Source organism: Pseudophryne corroboree, unplaced genomic scaffold (genome assembly GCF_028390025.1).
Source record: "Pseudophryne corroboree isolate aPseCor3 unplaced genomic scaffold, aPseCor3.hap2 scaffold_480, whole genome shotgun sequence".
Lineage (NCBI taxonomy): Eukaryota > Metazoa > Chordata > Amphibia > Anura > Myobatrachidae > Pseudophryne > Pseudophryne corroboree.
Window position 1 is genome coordinate 271,122 of NW_026970092.1, and position 20,272 is coordinate 291,393.

At 46.3% G+C, this 20,272-nt stretch overlaps 11 non-coding genes across 11 annotated transcripts; 6 read left to right on the plus strand and 5 right to left on the minus strand.

Annotated features, from left to right (window-relative positions):
* Positions 1–146: 146 nt before the first annotated feature.
* Positions 147–310, minus strand: LOC135028578 (U1 spliceosomal RNA). Its single transcript, XR_010224837.1, has one exon. It is a non-coding gene; the product is annotated as a U1 spliceosomal RNA (small nuclear RNA).
* A 673-nt stretch (positions 311–983) lies between these two features.
* LOC135028650 (U1 spliceosomal RNA) lies at positions 984–1,146 on the minus strand. Its single transcript, XR_010224899.1, has one exon. It is a non-coding gene; the product is annotated as a U1 spliceosomal RNA (small nuclear RNA).
* Positions 1,147–1,298: 152 nt separating this feature from the next.
* On the minus strand, positions 1,299–1,462 carry LOC135028569 (U1 spliceosomal RNA). Its single transcript, XR_010224829.1, has one exon. It is a non-coding gene; the product is annotated as a U1 spliceosomal RNA (small nuclear RNA).
* Positions 1,463–2,133: 671 nt separating this feature from the next.
* LOC135028626 (U1 spliceosomal RNA) lies at positions 2,134–2,296 on the minus strand. Its single transcript, XR_010224881.1, has one exon. It is a non-coding gene; the product is annotated as a U1 spliceosomal RNA (small nuclear RNA).
* A 152-nt stretch (positions 2,297–2,448) lies between these two features.
* Positions 2,449–2,612, minus strand: LOC135028556 (U1 spliceosomal RNA). The gene has a single exon (XR_010224816.1). It is a non-coding gene; the product is annotated as a U1 spliceosomal RNA (small nuclear RNA).
* A 6,773-nt stretch (positions 2,613–9,385) lies between these two features.
* On the plus strand, positions 9,386–9,459 carry TRNAN-AUU (transfer RNA asparagine (anticodon AUU)). The gene has a single exon. It is a non-coding gene; the product is annotated as a tRNA-Asn (tRNA).
* A 1,381-nt stretch (positions 9,460–10,840) lies between these two features.
* Positions 10,841–11,005, plus strand: LOC135028565 (U1 spliceosomal RNA). Its single transcript, XR_010224825.1, has one exon. It is a non-coding gene; the product is annotated as a U1 spliceosomal RNA (small nuclear RNA).
* A 152-nt stretch (positions 11,006–11,157) lies between these two features.
* On the plus strand, positions 11,158–11,320 carry LOC135028651 (U1 spliceosomal RNA). Its single transcript, XR_010224900.1, has one exon. It is a non-coding gene; the product is annotated as a U1 spliceosomal RNA (small nuclear RNA).
* Positions 11,321–11,994: 674 nt separating this feature from the next.
* On the plus strand, positions 11,995–12,158 carry LOC135028579 (U1 spliceosomal RNA). Its single transcript, XR_010224838.1, has one exon. It is a non-coding gene; the product is annotated as a U1 spliceosomal RNA (small nuclear RNA).
* A 152-nt stretch (positions 12,159–12,310) lies between these two features.
* On the plus strand, positions 12,311–12,473 carry LOC135028624 (U1 spliceosomal RNA). The gene has a single exon (XR_010224879.1). It is a non-coding gene; the product is annotated as a U1 spliceosomal RNA (small nuclear RNA).
* A 656-nt stretch (positions 12,474–13,129) lies between these two features.
* Positions 13,130–13,293, plus strand: LOC135028577 (U1 spliceosomal RNA). The gene has a single exon (XR_010224836.1). It is a non-coding gene; the product is annotated as a U1 spliceosomal RNA (small nuclear RNA).
* Positions 13,294–20,272: the final 6,979 nt, after the last annotated feature.

Below are 20,272 nucleotides of genomic sequence, written 5' to 3' on the forward strand. Positions count from 1 at the left end.
GGCTTGAGCTGGGGAGGGTCGCTGCTCGGGCACCCCCCTGTCAAGTGAAGGAGATCCAACTGAGGCAGCACAAGGGAACTCTCGAAAGAAGAACAAGGCTAGAGGAAGATCTGAAACAAAGAAATCTGACTTTTACCAGAGCTGACCAGAGGAAAACACAAACACAGTCCCCCACTACCACAAATAATGCAGTCGAGTTACCCACATTTGGGGAAATCACAGGGGTCAGCATACCCAGAATGCAATGAATGAACCTCACCCTGGGAGAATAATCTTCATGACCATGGTATCTCCTATGCAAAATAAGTATGATTTGGGATAGGGCTGGGGAGGGCCGCTGCTCAGGCACATCTCTGTCAAGTAAAGGAGATTCAACTGAGGCAGCACAAGGGAACTCTCATCTGGGACAACAACTGCAGGGAGAACACATATTTTCAGATGAACATGGGAGGGCAGAAGGCTGCCTAATACTGAAGCACCCCCAAACAACAAACCAAATGCAACAACTAGTGCAAGCATTCCTGGGGGAAGGCCTGCCGCAGATTGATTTGCATATGGTGATGTCATCCAAGCAGTGGGTCAAAGTTGGCTTCAACCTTCGTCTGCATATGAAAAGAGAAAAGGGGCGTGCAGGGCATGGCGGCCTTTTGCGGTGCTTGGATGACCCTTAGTTTGCATTAAACACCCCCACCCTCCTTCGGTGTGGGTCTCATGTTGGCCATGCCCCAGCCCCTGAAGCATTCAAGCTGATTTCTTGCAGCAGCTTGGCACTGTAACAGCTCCAGAGCTGCTCTGTAAGGCAAGTAAAAGGGTGTGGGCCCTGCAGCACTACCTGTAGTTTGCATTGTGCATTGGAAGGCACAAAGTAAGCAGACAGGAGGAGAAGTCAGGATAGTGCACAAGGGTATAAAAGGGAGGGGCTCAAGAAAAAAGAAGTGGAAACAGACAGCAAACTAGGCTGTAGAGAGACCTGAGACAAAGAGATCTGAATTATACGAGAGCCGACCAGGGGAAACACAAATTCTGCAGTCAAGTTTCCCACATTTGGGGAAATCGCAGGGGCAGCACACCCAGAGTGCAATGGGTGAGCCTTGCCCTGGGAGAAGCACCTTCATGATCATAGTATCTCACCTGGCAGGTAAGTAGGAGTTGGGCTAGAGCTGGGGAGGGTCGCTGCTCGGGCACCCCCCTGTCAAGTGAAGGAGATCCAACTGAGGCAGCACAAGGGAACTCTCGAAAGAAGAACAAGGCTAGAGGAAGATCTGAGACAAAGAAATCTGACTTTTACCAGAGCTGACCAGAGGAAAACACAAACACAGTCCCCCACTACAACAAATAATGCAGTCGAGTTACCCACATTTGGGGAAATCACAGGGGTCAGCATACCCAGAATGCAATGAATGAACCTCACCCTGGGAGAACAATCTTCATGACCATGGTATCTCCTATGCAAAATAAGTATGATTTGGGATAGGGCTGGGGAGGGCCGCTGCTCAGGCACATCTCTGTCAAGTAAAGGAGATTCAACTGAGGCAGCACAAGGGAACTCTCATCTGGGGACAACAACTGCAGGGAGAACACATATTTTCAGATGAACATGGGAGGGAAGAAGGCTGCCTAATACTGAAGCACCCCCAAACAACAAACCAAATGCAACAACTAGTGCAAGCATTCCTGGGGGAAGGCCTGCAGCAGATGGATTTGCATATGGTGATGTCATCCAAGCAGTGGGTCAAAGTTGGCTTCAACCCTCGTCTGCATATGAAAAGAGAAAAGCGGCGTGCAGGGCATGGCGGCCTTTTGCGGCGCTTGGATGACCCCTAGTTCGCATTAAACACCTCCACCCTCCTTCGGTGTGGGGCTCATGTTGGCTATGCCCCAGCCCCTGAAGCATACAAGCTGATTTCTTGCAGCAGCTGGGCACTGAAACAGCTCTAGAGCTGCTCTGTACGGCAAGTAAAAGGGTGTGGGCCCTGCAGCACTACCTGTAGTTTGCATTGTGCATTGGAAGGCACAAAGTAAGCAGACGGGAGAAGTCAGGATAGTGCGCAAGGGCATAGAAGGGAGCAGCTCAAAAAAAGAGAAGTGGAAACAGACAGCAAACTAGGCTGGAGAGAGACCTGAGACAAAGAGATCTGAACTATACGAGAGCCGACCAGGGGAAACACAAATTATGCAGTCAAGTTTCCCACATTTGGGGAAATCGCAGGAGCAGCACACCCAGAGTGCAATGGGTGAGCCTTGCCCTGGGAGAAGCACCTTCATGATCATAGTATCTCACCTGGCAGGTAAGTAGGATTTGGGCTAGAGCTGGGGAGGGTCGCTGCTCGGGTACCCCCCTGTCAAGTGAAGGAGATCCAACTGAGGCAGCACAAGGGAACTCTCGAAAGAAGAACAAGGCTAGAGGAAGATCTGAGACAAAGAAATCTGACTTTTACCAAAGCTGACCAGAGGAAAGCACAAACACAGTCCCCCACTACCACAAATAATGCAGTCGAGTTTCCCACATTTGGGGAAATCACAGGGGTCAGCATACCCAGAATGCAATGAATGAACCTCACCCTGGGAAAACAATCTTCATGACCATGGTATCGCCTATGCAAAATAAGTATGATTTGGGATAGGGCTGGGGAGGGCCGCTGCTCAGGCACATCTCTGTCAAGTAAAGGAGATTCAACTGAGGCAGCACAAGGGAACTCTCATCTGGGGACAACAACTGCAGGGAGAACACATATTTTCAGATGAACATGGGAGGGCAGAAGGCTGCCTAATACTGAAGCAACCCCAAACAACAAACCAAATGCAACAACTAGTGCAAGCATTCCTGGGGGAAGGCCTGCAGCAGATGGATTTGCATATGGTGATGTCATCCAAGCAGTGGGTCAAAGTTGGCTTCAACCCTCGTCTGCATGTGAAAAGAGAAAAGGGGCGTGCAGGGCATGGCGGCCTTTTGCGGCGCTTGGATGACCCCTAGTCCGCATTAAACACCTCCACCCTCCTTCGGTGTGGGGCTCATGTTGGCTATGCCTCAGCCCCTGAAGCATTCAAGCTGATTTCTTGCAGCAGCTGGGCTCTGTAACAGCTCCAGAGCTGCTCTGTACGGCAAGTAAAAGGGTGTGGGCCCTGCAGCACTACCTGTAGTTTGCATTGTGCATTGGAAGGCACAAAGTAAGCAGACGGGAGAAGTCAGGATAGTGCGCAAGGGCATAGAAGGGAGCAGCTCAAGAAAAGAGAAGTGGAAACAGACAGCAAACTAGGCTGGAGAGAGACCTGAGACAAAGAGATCTGAATTATACGAGAGCCGACCAGGGGAAACACAAATTATGCAGTCAAGTTTCCCACATTTGGGGAAATCGCAGGAGCAGCACACCCAGAGTGCAATGGGTGAGCCTTGCTGTCACGTTTGAATAGAGAAAGGAGGATCACAAATTATATGTGATCTAAGGTGTGGTGATTACCTGCAGGAATAATCACCAATAATGTTTTCAAGTGACTGTATATATATAATTTTGTATTCTTTCAGCCGAGATGTGACAACATGGCTGACATGCAATGTCCTGCATTTGACCCCCATAGGTCCAGGCCAAGAGAGATCTGCAGTCCATTTAAAGTAATCCAAAACTGGGATTGATATTTTAGCTTTTATTTTTACTTAAAGTACAATAACTTGTACCATTTTAATTTGTTTTAATAGTATATTGACAGTATTGTTTTCTTTCAAAAATCCACTTAATTTTCTTTACCCTATTATTAAAATGGTAATTGACAAAAACAAACTACATTGTCACCAGAAGAGCAATACAAAATGTACAAGTGATATATTAAAATCATCTTTCCAGCTTGAATTTCAATGATGCATTGGGGCAAAAATTTTGTGAGAAACATCTTCACCCTTAAATAAAGATTTTCTTAATTCCTTACCTGTGTGCTAATTAGATATCACCTTGTTTTCACATTAAACAGACTTCCACATGAGAAAGCAGCATGAGAATGCTTATTAGCCTTTGTCAGTATGTACTTTTGCAAAGTGTCGCTCTGGCGCAATCAGTTAGTGTGTACGGCTATTAACCAAAAGGTTTGTGGTTCAATCCCACCCAGGGATGTAATTGACCTTGTTATCAGATTTTGGTGATCTTTAAGTAGACAAGTCAAAATTTCGAAAACCCCTGTTATGGTGTAGGGTACCTGGCCTTCTTGCTGCAATTGTTCATGCCGTTGGCTTGTGTTCTGTTGAATGCCACGTTCTGCCACGTTCTGCGGCATGCTTAAGGTGTGAGCTGGTAAGATGCTCACCTTAGTTTAACAATAAATCATTTCCTCGAAATGTCCGTCTCCCTGGGCACAGTTCCTATAACTGGAGTCTGGAGGAGGGGCATAGAGGGAGGAGCCAGTTCACACCCTTTGAAAGTCTTAAAGTGCCCATGTCTCTTGCGGATCCCATCAATACCCCATGGTTCTTAATGTGACCCCAGCATCCTTTACGGACTAAGAGAAAAGGATGCCCTTGTGTACTATCCTGACTTCTCCTCCCGTATTGTGCCTTCCAACGCACAATGCGAACTACAGGTGGTGCTGCAGGGCCCACACCCTTTTACTTGCCTTACAGAGCAGCTCTGGAGCTGTTACAGTGCCCAGCTGCTGCAAGAAATCAGCATGAATGCTTCAGGGGATGGGGCATGGCCAACATGAGCCCCACACCAAAGGAGGGTGGGGGTGTTTAATGCGAACTAGGGGTCATCCAAGCACTGCAAAAGGCCGCCATGCCCTGCATGCCCCTTTTCTCTTTTTATATGCAGATGAGGGTTCCAGCCAACTTTGGCCCACTGCTTGGATGACATCACCGTATGCAAATCCGTCTGCTGCAGACCTTCCCCCAGGAATGCTTGTACTAGTTGTTGCATATGGTTTGATATTTGATGGTGCTTCAGTATTAGGCAGCCTTCCGCCCTCCCATGTTCATCTGAAAAGATGTGGTCTCCCTGCAGTTGTTGTCCCCAGACGAGAGTTCCCTTGTGCTTCCTCAGTTGAATCTCCTTAACTTGACGGGGGAGGGGCTGCCCGAGCTGCCACCCTCCCCAGCCCTATCCCAACTCATACTTATTTTACATATTAGATCTCTTGATCATGAAGATTGTTCTCACAGGGTGAGGTTCATCCATTATATTTTAAAATAGGAAGGTACAAATTACATATTTGAATTGCATCTATGTGCTGGATTCAAATGCCCCCCCCCCCTTCCTTTCTCAATTGTGCCCGTCAGCAGCTATTCTAAGGTTGCTGCCAATGGGTGTGACACATTAATTTCTTCTGTGGGGTACACTGGACTCCACAAGGATTCACATTGGGGTGTAGAGTAGGATCTTGATCTGAGGCACCAACCGGCTCAAAGCTTTTGACTGTTCCCAAGATGCTCAGCGCATCCTCCTCTATAACCCCGCTTCCATGAACAGGGAGCTCAGTTTGTAGTTGGTGCCTTCAGTAGCAGGCCACTTAACAGGGGCCTGCCTCAGGCAGCCTATTCTTAGCTATTAATTTTGACAAGAAAAGAAGAACTTGTTTTATGAGAATCTACAAGGGCTGCAGCAGGCTAGGTCTAATAGACATCTTTACTGCAGCTTCATCACTCCCAGCGGCGCTGTATACTCCCGTGCCCTGGTTGCTGGGTCACTGCAGCGGAGGCTCCGGTTTCTTCCTAAGGTCAGTCACACACACACCGCCCTTCCGGATCACGAGGCCGCTGATTAAGGGGAGCGTGGCCGTAGGGGGTGGGCCGTGTGCGCACTGGGGTGGACACTGATTACTGGGCAGCCGCTCCACTAGCCACCAGGTACAGTTAAGGAGCACAGGTCTGGGGGTTTTTCTCCTATATTAACCCAATTTTGTACTGCCCGCAGCGCTATGTGATAGGTAATAGGGCCTGATTCAGGTTGGATTGCAATCACAATAAGCAATCCAACTGCAAAAATTGCTAAGAGCATACGCATGTGCCTGCATGCGATCGCCTCTGCCTGTCAATCGGGGCAGGGGGGGAGAGTGGGGTCAGCAACACTCCATTTCCAAGTCAGGGATGGAGCAGTGCGGGGGCAAGGCTTCAAAATGGGGTCTGCAATGGAGGAGACACAGGGGGCGTGGTCACAGCGGCTGTATGACATCACATTCAGCCGCTGTGATCACAAAAATGGTGGCGGCTTCCTGCGCGCACATACAGTCTGCACCAGCAGGAGGCTACACCATTGTTTATGATCACGCTGAACTGCAGTGCGACTGCAATTACAGCATGGTCAAGAAGGGAGGTGTCATACTGGGTGGCCATGCCCTGTCACTGTGCAGGAGCCAGCACCGCTTACACACTAGTCCCTGGGTGCAGCCCCCAACCCCCGGGACACCCGGAGCAACAAAATGTAGATTCAGGCCACCAGGCCACGCCCCTACCTATGAAATCATGCCTCCTTTTTACCATTGCGCTGCTTATTTGCACGCACTGCATTACAATCTCCCTCGCCACCTCTCTGGGTGTCACCAGTGATAGTGACACCTCTGCCATGCTTGTAGCAGCTGGTCCAAAGATCTATGCCTCAAGCCCTGAGTGTTTGCCCTTGTGACTTGTTGATCATCATAGCGAAGCAGATGCTTACAGAAAACTGCAGGGGCTTAGATTGAAAATAAAAAAAATTGATGGGTATAAGGTAGAGAGGAGCGGGTTCGGTTCTCCGAGAACCGAATTCCCCACGAACTCCACGTGGTTTACACTGGTCTGAGGCAGGCTCGGTTGTTCCCGCCTGACTCGGAAAACCTGAACAAGGGAAAATGTCATCATCCCGCTGTCGGATTCTCGCGAGATTCGGATATTATATATAGAGCTGCGCGTTGCCGCCATTTTTACTCGTGCATTGAAGAGAGAGCGGAGAGGACGTGGCTATGTTCTCTCAGTGGAAATCTCAATATCAGTGCTCAGTATCAGTGGTTACTTATTGCTGCTCAGTAATACTAGTAGTGTGTCTCTCCTGCTCAGTGTCAGTTCTCAGTAGTATCCTCATCAGTGCTCAGTATCACTGCTCATTGTCTTGTGCTGCATTGTGGTGCTCAGCATACTACAGTACATTACTAATAGTCCAGTGCTGCATCTTGCTGCTCAGTGTCAGTTCTAGTATCCTCATCAGTGCTCACTATCACTGCTCATTGCATTGTGGTGTTCTGTATACTACAGTAATATAGTAACATATAGTAACATAGTTTTTGAGGTTGAATAGAGGCAAATTGCCCATCGTGTTCAACCTGTTTTAAGTTGTGATGATTCTACATACTTGCTGAATAATGTTTTATGACTAGTTAACTACTATAACTCATGTTACCCCCGGATTAACCATGTTGATATTTTAAGTATTATAACCTTGGATAGCTTTTTCATTCAGAAATGTATCCATTCCTTTTTTAAATCCAATTACAGAGTCCGCCATTACCACCTTCCCTGGCAGAGAATTCCCCATCCTGATTGCCCTAACAGTGAAGAACCCTTTCCTCCATTGCATTCTGAATTTCCTCCAGTCGCAGCGAGTGACCACGTGTTCTTTTAATAAATAATTCCTCTGATAACTCTTTGTTATGTATCTTTACATATTTGAAGATATTAATAATATCTCCTCTTAGGCACCTCTTTTCTAGTGTATACATATTCAGCCTAGTAAGTCTTGGGTATGGGTGAAGATGTTTCTCACAAAATTGTTGCACCAAAGCATCATTGAAATTCAAGCTGGAAAGATGATTTTAATATATCACTTGTACATTTTGTACTGCTCTTCTGGTGACAATGTAGTTTGTTTTTGTCAATTACCATTTTAATAATAGGGTAAAGAAAATTAAGTGGATTTTTGAAAGAAAACAATACTGTCAATATACTATTAAAACAAATTAAAATGGTAAAAGTTATTGTACTTTAAGTAAAAATAAAAGAGCCAAAATATCAATCCCAGTTTTGGATTACTTTAATTAACAAAAAACAATGCATATAGCAGAGGATAGTTTCAATCTGCCTACCTCTGGGTTATGGGCCCAGCATGCTTCCGTTGCAGTACTCTGCTGCTCATGTAAGTGCAAGAGATCCTGAAGCACTCACTCATCATGGGAAAGTACCAATGTGTTTCTTACAAAAACTCTCCAGATTATTGACTTTTTAAAGTTTTTCTAGGAAACGTTCTAGATGAATGCTTATTAGCCTTTGTCAGTATATACTTTTACGAGGTGTCTCTGTGGTGCAATCGGTTAGCATGTTTGGCTATTAACCAAAAGGTTGGTGGTTCAATCCCACCCATGGATGTAATTGACCTTGTGATTAGATTTTGGTAATCTTTAAGTAGACAAGTCAAAATGTCAAACTCCCTTTTATGGTGTAGGGTACCTGGCCTTCTCTGATGTAATCAGAGTTAGATTTGATTAAGTGATTTTATAAAAAACAGCTAGGAAGCACAATTTAGCAGTGGGTTGCAGAGAAAAAAAACTATGCTGGCAGAAAAGTCCAATTGAGTGATTAAACAGCTCTTCATTTTCTGATTTTATGTTTATGCTAACAAATTTGCTCTCTGAAAAGTGTCCACAAAGTAAAGTCTCTGATTAACACCTTTGTAGGAATGGTTTTTCACCTATTACTGAATTAAACTTGCTTCATTGGAAAGGCAGCAAGATGCATCCTCATTTCAATGTCTACTGAAATAATACAGGTTGACACCAGGAAACATAAACGTCACTGCATCCTTGCTGCTTCCTCATGGGGAAGTCTGTTTAATGTGAAAACAAGGTGATATCTAATCAGCACACAGGTAAGGAATTAAGAAAATCTTTCTTTATGGGTGAAGATGTTTCTCACAAAATTGTTGCACCAAAGCATCATTGAAATTCAAGCTGGAATGATGATTTTAATATATCACTTGTACATTTTGTACTGCTCTTCTGGTGACAATGTAGTTTGTTTTTGTCAATTACCATTTTAATAATAGGGTAAAGAAAATTAAGTGGATTTTTGAAAGAAAACAATACTGTCAATATACTATTAAAACAAATTAAAATGGTAAAAGTTATTGTACTTTAAGTAAAAATAAAAGAGCCAAAATATCAATCCCAGTTTTGGATTACTTTAATTAACAAAAAACAATGCATATAGCAGAAGATAGTTTCAATCTGCCTACCTCTGGGTTATGGGCCCAGCATGCTTCCGTTGCAGTACTCTGCTGCTCATGTAAGTGCAAGAGATCCTGAAGCACTCACTCATCATGGGAAAGTAGCAATGTGTTTCTTACAAAAACTCTCCAGATTATTGACTTTTTAAAGTTTTTCTAGGAAACGTTCTAGATGAATGCTTATTAGCCTTTGTCAGAATGGATTTTTACGAGGTGTCTCTGTGGTGCAATCGGTTAGCATGTTTGGCTATTAACCAAAAGGTTGGTGGTTCAATCCCACCCAGGGATGTAATTGACCTTGTGATCAGATTTTGGTGATCTTTAAGTAGACAAGTCAAAATTTCAAACCCCCTCTTATGGTGTAGGGTACCTGGCCTTCTCTGATGTAATCAGAGTTAGATTTGATTAAGTGATTTTATAAAAAACAGCTAGGAAGCACAATTTAGCAGTGGGTTGCAGAGAAAAAAAAATTATGCTGGCAGAAAAGTCCAATTGAGTGATTAAACAGCTCTTCATTTTCTGACTTTATTTTTATGCTAACAAATTTGCTCTCTGAAAAGTGTCCACAAAGCCAAGTCTCTGATTAACACCTTTGTAGGAATGTTTTTTCACCTACTACTGAATTAAACTTGCTACATTGGAAAGGCAGCAAGATGCATCCTCATTTCAATGTCTACTGAAATAATACAGGTTGACACCAGGAAACATAAACGTTACTGCATCCTTGCTGCTTTCTCATGTGGAAGTCTGTTTAATGTGAAAACAAGGTAATATCTAATCAGCACACAGATAAGGAATTAAGAAAATCTTTCTTTATGGGTGAAGATGTTTCTCACAAAATTGTTGTCCCAATGCATCATTGAAATTCAAGATGGAAGATGATTTTAATATATCACTTGTACATTTTGCATTGCTCTTCTGGTGACAGATTTCCGCAAATGTGGGAAACTTGACTGCATAATTTGTGTTTCCCCTGGTCGGCTCTCGTATAATTCAGATCTCTTTGTCTCAGGTCTCTCTCCAGCCTAGTTTGCTGTCTGTTTCCACTTCTCTTTTCTTGAGCTGCTCCCTTCTATGCCCTTGCGCACTATCCTGACTTCTCCCGTCTGCTTACTTTGTGCCTTCCAATGCACAATGCAAACTACAGGTAGTGCTGCAGGGCCCACACCCTTTTACTTGCCGTACAGAGCAGCTCTAGAGCTGTTACAGTGCCCAGCTGCTGCAAGAAATCAGCTTGTATGCTTCAGGGGCTGGGGCATAGCCAACATGAGCCCCACACCGAAGGAGGGTGGAGGTGTTTAATGCGAACTAGGGGTCATCCAAGCGCCGCAAAAGGCCGCCATGCCCTGCACGCCCCTTTTCTCTTTTCATATGCAGACGAGGGTTGAAGCCAACTTTGACCCACTGCTTGGATGACATCACCATATGCAAATCCATCTGCTGCAGGCCTTCCCCCAGGAATGCTTGCACTAGTTGTTGCATTTGGTTTGTTGTTTGGGGGTGCTTCAGTATTAGGCAGCCTTCTTCCCTCCCATGTTCATCTGAAAATATGTGTTCTCCCTGCAGTTGTTGTCCCCAGATGAGAGTTCCCTTGTGCTGCCTCAGTGGAATCTCCTTTACTTGACAGAGATGTGCCTGAGCAGCGGCCCTCCCCAGCCCTATCCCAAATCATACTTATTTTGCATAGGAGATACCATGGTCATGAAGATTGTTCTCCCAGGGTGAGGTTCATTCATTGCATTCTGGGTATGCTGACCCCTGTGATTTCCCCAAATGTGGGTAACTCGACTGCATTATTTGTTGTAGTGGGGGGACTGTGTTTGTGTTTTCCTCTGGTCAGCTCTGGTAAAAGTCAGATTTCTTTGTCTCAGATCTTCCTCTAGCCTTGTTCTTCTTTCGAGAGTTCCCTTGTGCTGCCTCAGTTGGATCTCCTTCACTTGACAGGGGGGTGCCCGAGCAGCGACCCTCCACAGCTCTAGCCCAACTCCTACTTACCTGCCAGGTGAGATACTATGATCATGAAGGTGCTTCTCCCAGGGCAAGGCTCACCCATTGCACTCTGGGTGTGCTGCCCCTGCGATTTCCCCAAATGTGGGAAACTTGACTGCAGAATTTGTGTTTCCCCTGGTCGGCTCTCGTATAATTCAGATCTCTTTGTCTCAGGTCTCTCTACAGCCTAGTTTGCTGTCTGTTTCCACTTCTTTTTTCTTGAGCCCCTCCCTTTTATACCCTTGTGCACTATCCTGACTTCTCCTCCTGTCTGCTTACTTTGTGCCTTCCAATGCACAATGCAAACTACAGGTAGTGCTGCAGGGCCCACACCCTTTTACTTGCCTTACAGAGCAGCTCTGGAGCTGTTACAGTGCCATGCTGCTGCAAGAAATCAGCTTGAATGCTTCAGGGGCTGGGGCATGGCCAACATGAGACCCACACCGAAGGAGGGTGGGGGTGTTTAATGCAAACTAAGGGTCATCCAAGCACCGCAAAAGGCCGCCATGCCCTGCACGCCCCTTTTCTCTTTTCATATGCAGACGAAGGTTGTAGCCAACTTTGACCCACTGCTTGGATGACATCACCATATGCAAATCCATCTGCGGCAGGCCTTCCCCCAGGAATGCTTGCACTAGTTGTTGCATTTGGTTTGTTGTTTGGGGGTGCTTCAGTATTAGGCAGCCTTCTGCCCTCCCATGTTCATCTGAAAATATGTGTTCTCCCTGCAGTTGTTGTCCCCAGATGAGAGTTCCCTTGTGCTGCCTCAGTTGAATCTCCTTTACTTGACAGAGATGTGCCTGAGCAGCGGCCCTCCCCAGCCCTATCCCAAATCATACTTATTTTGCATAGGAGATACCATGGTCATGAAGATTATTCTCCCAGGGTGAGGTTCATTCATTGCATTCTGGGTATGCTGACCCCTGTGATTTCCCCAAATGTGGGTAACTCGACTGCATTATTTGTGGTAGTGGGGGACTGTGTTTGTGTTTTCCTCTGGTCAGCTCTGGTAAAAGTCAGATTTCTTTGTTTCAGATCTTCCTCTAGCCTTGTTCTTCTTTCGAGAGTTTCCTTGTGCTGCCTCAGTTGGATCTCCTTCACTTGACAGGGGGGTGCCCGAGCAGCGACCCTCCCCAGCTCAAGCCCAACTCCTACTTACCTGCCAGGTGAGATACTATGATCATGAAGGTGCTTCTCCCAGGGCAAGGCTCACCCATTGCACTCTGGGTGTGCTGCCCCTGCGATTTCCCCAAATGTGGGAAACTTGACTGCATAATTTGTGTTTCCCCTGGTCGGCTCTCGTATAATTCAGATCTCTTTGTCTCAGGTCTCTCTCCAGCCTAGTTTGCTGTCTGTTTCCACTTCTTTTTTCTTGAGCCCCTCCCTTTTATACCCTTGTGCACTATCCTGACTTCTCCTCCTGTCTGCTTACTTTGTGCCTTCCAATGCACAATGCAAACTACACACCCTTTTTACTTGCCTTACAGAGCAGCTCTGGAGCTGTTACAGTGCCAAGCTGCTGTAAGAAATCAGCTTGAATGCTTCAGGGGCTGGGGCATTGTCAACATGAGCCCCACACCGAAGGAGGGTGGGGGTGTTTAATGCGAACTAAGGGTCATCCAAGCGCCGCAAAAGGCCGCCATGCCCTGCATACCCCTTTTCTCTTTTCATATGCAGATGAGGGTTCCAGACAACTTTGGCCCACTGCTTGGATGACATCACCGTATGCAAATCCGTCTTCTGCAGAACTTCCCCCAGGAATGCTTGTACTAGTTGTTGCATTTGGTTTGTTGTTTGGGGGTGCTTCAGTATTAGGCAGCCTTCTGCCCTCCCATGTTCATCTGAAAATATGTGTTCTCCCTGCAGTTGTTGTCCCCAGATGAGAGTTCCCTTGTGCTGCCTCAGTTGAATCTCCTTTACTTGACAGAGATGTGCCTGAGCAGCGGCCCTCCCCAGCCCTATCCCAAATCATACTTATTTTGCATAGGCGATACCATGGTCATGAAGATTGTTCTCCCAGGGTGAGGTTCATTCATTGCATTCTGGGTATGCTGACCCCTGTAATTTCCCCAAATGTGGGAAACTCGACTGCATTATTTGTGGTAGTGGGGGACTGTGTTTGTGCTTTCCTCTGGTCAGCTCTGGTAAAAGTCAGATTTCTTTGTCTCAGATCTTCCTCTAGCCTTGTTCTTCTTTCGAGAGTTCCCTTGTGCTGCCTCAGTTGGATCTCCTTCACTTGACAGGGGGTGCCCGAGCAGCAATCCTCCACAGCTCTGGCCCAACTCCTACTTACCTGCCAGGTGAGATACTATGATCTTCACTGTTAGGGCAATCAGGATGTGGAATTCCCTGCCAGGGAAGGTGGTAATGGCGGACTCTGTAATTGGATTTAAAAAAGGAATGGATACATTTCTGAATGAAAAAGCTATCCAAGGTTATAATACTTAAAATATCAACATGGTTAATCCGGGGGTAACATGAGTTGTAGTAGCTAACTAGTCATAAAACATTATTCAGCAAGTATGTAGAATCATCACAACTTAAAACAGGTTGAACACGATGGGCAATTTGCCTCTATTCAACCTCAAAAACTATGTTACTATATGTTACTATATTACTATGTTACTGTAGTATACAGAACACCACAATGCAATGAGCAGTGATAGTGAGCACTGATGAGGATACTAGAACTGACACTGAGCAGCAAGATGCAGCACTGGACTATTAGTAATGTACTGTAGTATGCTGAGCACAACAATGCAGCACAAGACAATGAGCAGTGATACTGAGCACTGATGAGGATACTACTGAGAACTGACACTGAGCAGGAGAGACACACTACTAGTATTACTGAGCAGCAATAAGTATCCACTGATACTGAGCACTGATATTGAGATTTCCACTGAGAGAACATAGCCACGTCCTCTCCGCTCTCTCTTCAATGCACGAGTAAAAATGGCGGCAACGCGCAGCTCTTTATATGGAATCCGAATCTCGCAAGAATCCGACAGCGGGATGATGACATTTTCCCTTGTTCAGGTTTTCCGAGTCAGGCGGGAACAACCGAGCCTGCCTCGTACCAGTGTAAACCACGTGGAGTTCGTGGGGAATTCGGTTCTCGGAGAACCGAACCCGCTCCTCTCTACCTTATACCCATCAATTTTTTTTATTTTCAATCTAAGCCCCTGCAGTTTTCTGTAAGCATCTGCTTTGCTATGATGATCAACAAGTCACAAGGGCAAACACTCAGGGCTTGAGGCGTAGATCTTAAGACCAGCTGCTACAAGCATGGCAGAGGTGTCACTATCACTGGTGACACCCAGAGAGGTGGCGAGGGAGATTGTAATGCAGTGCGCGCAGATAAGCAGCGCAATGGTAAAAAGGAGGCATGGTTTCATAGGTAGGGGCGTGGCCTGGTGGCCTGAATCTACATTTTGTTGCTCCGGGTGTCCCGGGGGTTGGGGGCTGCACCGGAGACTAGTGTGTGAGCGGTGCTGGCTCCTGCACAATGACATGGCATGGCCACTAGAGATGTGCACCGGAAATTTTTCGGGTTTTGTGTTTTGGTTTTGGGTTCGGTTCCGCGGCCGTGTTTTGGGTTCGAACGCGTTTTGGCTAAACCTCACCGAATTTTTTTTGTCGGATTCGGGTGTGTTTTGGATTCGGGTGTTTTTTTCAAAAAACCCTAAAAAACAGCTTAAATCATAGAATTTGGGAGTCATTTTGATCCCAAAGTATTATTAACCTCAATAACCATAATTTCCACTCATTTTCAGTCTATTCTTAACACCTCACACCTCACAATATTATTTTTAGTCCTAAAATTTGCACCGAGGTCGCTGGATGACTAAGCTCAGTGACCCAAGTGGCCGACACAAACACCTGGCCCATCTAGGAGTGGCACTGCAGTGTCACGCATGATGGCCCTTCCAAAAAACACTCCCCAAACAGCACATGACGCAAAGAAAAAAAGAGGCGCAATGAGGTAGCTGTGTGACTAAGCTCAGCGACCCAAGTGGCCGACACAAACACCTGGCCCATCTAGGAGTGGCACTGCAGTGTCACGCAGGATGGCCCTTCCAAAAAACACTCCCCAAACAGCACATGACGCAAAGAAAAAAAGAGGTGCAATGAGGTAGCTGTGTGACTAAGCTCAGCGACCCAAGTGGCCGACACAAACACCTGGCCCATCTAGGAGTGGCACTGCAGTGTCACGCAGGATGGCCCTTCCAAAAACACTCCCCAAACAGCACATGACGCAAAGAAAAAAAGAGGCGCAATGAGGTAGCTGTGTGACTAAGCTCAGCGACCCAAGTGGCCGACACAAACACCTGGCCCATCTAGGAGTGGCACTGCAGTGTCACGCAGGATGGCCCTTCCAAAAAACACTCCCCAAACAGCACATGACGCAAAGAAAAAAAGAGGCGCAATGAGGTAGCTGTGTGACTAAGCTCAGCGACCCAAGTGGACGACACAAACACCTGGCCCATCTAGGAGTGTCACTGCAGTGTCACGCAGGATGGCCCTTCCAAAAAACACTCCCCAAACAGCACATGACGCAAAGAAAAAAAGAGGCGCAATGAGGTAGCTGTGTGACTAAGCTCAGCGACCCAAGTGGCCGACACAAACACCTGGCCCATCTAGGAGTGGCACTGCAGTGTCACGCAGGATGGCCCTTCCAAAAAACACTCCCCAAACAGCACATGACGCAAAGAAAAATAAAAGAAAAAAGAGGTGCAAGGTGGAATTGCCTTGGGCCCTCCCACCCACCCTTATGTTGTATAAACAGGACATGCACACTTTAACCAACCCATCATTTCAGTGACAGGGTCTGCCACACGACTGTGACTGAAATGACGGGTTGGTTTGGACCCCCACCAAAAAAGAAGCAATTAATCTCTCCTTGCACAAACTGGCTCTATAGAGGCAAGATGTCCACCTCATCATCATCCTCCGATTCATCACCGTGTACATCCCCCTCCTCACAGATTATCAATTCGTCCCCACTGGAATCCACCATCTCAGCTTCCTGTGTACTTTGTGGAGGCAATTGCTGCTGGTCAATGTCTCCACGGAGAAATTGATTATAATTCATTTTAATGAACATCATCTTCTCCACATTTTCTGGAAGTAACCTCGTACGCAGATTGCTGACAAGGTGAGCGGCGGCACTAAACACTCTTTCGGAGTACACACTTGTGGGAGGGCAACTTAGGTAGAATAAAGCCAGTTTGTGCAAGGGCCTCCAAATTGCCTCTTTTTCCTGCCAGTATACGTACGGACTGTCTGACATGCCTACTTGGATGCGGTCACTCATATAATCCTCCACCATTCTTTCAATGGTGAGAGAATCATATGCAGTGACAGTAGACGACATGTCCGTAATCGTTGGCAGGTCCTTCAGTCCGGACCAGATGTCAGCATCAGCAGTCGCTCCAGACTGCCCTGCATCACCGCCAGCGGGTGGGCTCGGAATTCTGAGCCTTTTCCTCGCACCCCCAATTGCGGGAGAATGTGAAGGAGGAGCTGTTGACCGATCAAGTTCCGCTTGACTTGATAATTTTCTCACCAGCAGGTCTTTGAACCCCTGCAGACTTGTGTCTGCCGGAAAGAGAGATACAACGTAGGTTTTAAATCTAGGATCGAGCACGGTGGCCAAAATGTAGTGCTCTGATTTCAACAGATTGACCACCCGTGAATCCTGGTTAAGCGAATGAAGGGCTCCATCCACAAGTCCCACATGCCTAGCGGAATCGCTCTGTCTTAGCTCCTCCTTCAATGTCTCCAGCTTCTTCTGCAAAAGCCTGATGACGGGAATGACCTGACTCAGGCTGGCAGTGTCTGAACTGACTTCACGTGTGGCAAGTTCAAAAGGTTGCAGAACCTTGCACAACGTTGAAATCATTCTCCACTGCGCTTGAGACAGGTGCATTCCACCTCCTATATCGTGGTCAGATGTATAGGCTTGAATGGCCTTTTGCTGCTCCTCCATCCTCTGAAGCATATAGAGGGTTGAATTCCACCTCGTTACCACTTCTTGCTTCAGATGATGGCAGGGCAGGTTCAGGCGTTTTTGGTGTTGCTCCAGTCTTCTGTACGTGGTGCCTGTACGCCGAAAGTGTCCCGCAATTCTTGTGGCCACCGACAGCATCTCTTGCACGCCCCTGTCGTTTTTTAAATAATTCTGCACCACCAAATTCAAGGTATGTGCAAAACATGGGACGTGCTGGAATTTGCCCAGATATAATGCACGCACAATATTGCTGGCGTTGTCCGATGCCACAAATCCACAGGAGAGTCCAATTGGGGTAAGCCATTCTGTGATGATCTTCCTTAGTTGCCGTAAGAGGTTTTCAGCTGTGTGCGTATTCTGGAAAGCGGTGATACAAAGCGTAGCCTGCCTAGGAAAGAGTTGGCGTTTGCGAGATGCTGCTACTGGTGCCGCCGCTGCTGTTCTTGCGGCGGGAGTCAATACATCTACCCAGTGGGCTGTCACAGTCATATAGTCCTGAGTCTGCCCTGCTCCACTTGTCCACATGTCCGTGGTTAAGTGGACATTGGGTACAACTGCATTTTTTAGGACACTGGTGAGTCTTTTTCTGAGGTCTGTGTACATTTTCGGTATCGCCTGCCTAGAGAAATGGAACCTAGATGGTATTTGGTACCGGGGACACAGTACCTCAATCAAGTCTATAGTTGGCTCTGAAGTAATGATGGATACCGGAACCACGTTTCTCACTGCCCAGGATGCCAAGGCCTCAGTTATCCGCTTTGCAGCAGGATGACTGCTGTGATATTTCATCTTCCTTGCAAAGGACTGTTGGACAGTCAATTGCTTGGTGGAAGTAGTAAAAGTGGTCTTACGACTTCCCCTCTGGGATGACCATCGACTCCCAGCAGCAACAACAGCAGCGCCAGCAGCAGTAGGCGTTACACTCAAGGATGCATCGGAGGAATCCCAGGCAGGAGAGAACTCGTCAGAATTGCCAGTGACATGGCCTGCAGGACTATTGGCATTCCTGGGGAAGGAGGAAATTGACACTGAGGGAGTTGGTGGGGTGGTTTGCGTGAGCTTGGTTACAAGAGGAAGGGATTTACTGGTCAGTGGACTGCTTCCGCTGTCGCCCAAAGTTTTTGAACTTGTCACTGACTTATGATGAATGCGCTGCAGGTGACGTATAAGGGAGGATGTTCCGAGGTGGTTAACGTCCTTACCCCTACTTATTACAGCTTGACAAAGGCAACACACGGCTTGACACCTGTTGTCCGCATTTCTGTTGAAATACTTCCACACCGAAGAGCTGATTTTTTTGGTATTTTCACCAGGCATGTCAATGGCCATATTCCTCCCACGGACAACAGGTGTCTCGCCGGGTGCCTGACTTAAACAAACCACCTCACCATCAGAATCCTCCTTGTCAATTTCCTCCCCAGCGCCAGCAACACCCATATCCTCCTCATCCTGGTGTACTTCAACACTGACATCTTCAATCTGACTATCAGGAACTGGACTGCGGGTGCTCCTTCCAGCACTTGCAGGGGGCGTGCAAATGGTGGAAGGTGCATGCTCTTCACGTCCAGTGTTGGGAAGGTCAGGCATCGCAACCGACACAATTGGACTCTCCTTGTGGATTTGTGATTTTGAAGAACGCACAGTTCTTTGCTGTGCTTTTGCCAGCTTAAGTCTTTTCATTTTTCTAGCGAGAGGCTGAGTGCTTCCATCCTCATGTGAAGCTGAACCACTAGCCATGAACATAGGCCAGGGCCTCAGCCGTTCCTTGCCACTCCGTGTGGTAAATGGCATATTGGCAAGTTTACGCTTCTCCTCCGACGATTTTTATTTAGATTTTTGAGTCCTTTTTTTACTGATCTTTTGTGTTTTGGATTTTACATGCTCTGTACTATGACATTGGGCATCGGCCTTGGCAGACGACGTTGATGGAATTTCATCGTCTCGGCCATGACTAGTGGCAGCAGCTTCAGCACGAGGTGGAAGTGGATCTTGATCTTTCCCTATTTTTGGAACCTCAACATTTTTGTTCTCCATATTTTAATAGGCACAACTAAAAGGCACCTCAGGTAAACAATGGAGATGGATGGATACTAGTATACTTATGGATGACGAGTGACTGACGACACAGAGGTAGCTACAGCCGTGGACTACCGTACTGCGTCTGCTAGTATAGAGATGATAATTAATGATATAAAAAAATATATATATAACTACTGTAGGTATATATAATATAATGACGGACCTGGTGGACACTGTCAGCAGACTGCTAAACTACTAGTATGAAGAAGATAGAAAAAAACTTCCACCACAGGTAGGTAGGTATACAATTATGGACGAGCACTGACGACACAGAGATAGCCACAGCCGTGGCCTACCGTACTGCGTCTGCTAGTATAGAAATGATAATTAATGATATAAAAAAAAATATATATAACTACTGTAGGTATATATAATATAATGATGGACCTGGTGGACACTGTCAGCAGACTGCTAAACTACTAGTATGAAGAAGATAGAAAAAAAAACCCACCACAGTTAGGTATACAATTATGGACGAGTGACGACACAGAGGTAGGTACAGCCGTGAACTACCGTACTGCGTCTGCTAGTATAGATAATATACTAAATATATTACTACTGTAGGTATATAATATAATGACGGACCTGGTGGACACTGTCAGCAGACTCCTAAACTACTAGTATGAAGAAGATAGAAAAAAAAACCCCACCACAGGTAGGTATACAATTATGGACGAGCACTGACGACACAGAGGTAGGTACAGCCGTGGACTACCGTACTGCGTCTGCTAGTATAGATAATATAATAAATATATTACTACTGTAGGTATATAATATAATGACGGACCTGGTGGACACTGTCAGCAGACTGCTAAACTACTAGTATGAAGAAGATAAAAAAAAAACCCCACCACAGGTAGGTAGGTATACAATTATGGACGAGCACTGACGACACAGAGATAGCCACAGCCGTGGACTACCGTACTGCGTCTGCTAGTATAGATAATATAATAAATATATTACTACTGTAGGTATATAATATAATGATGGACCTGGTGGACACTGTCAGTAGACTCCTAAA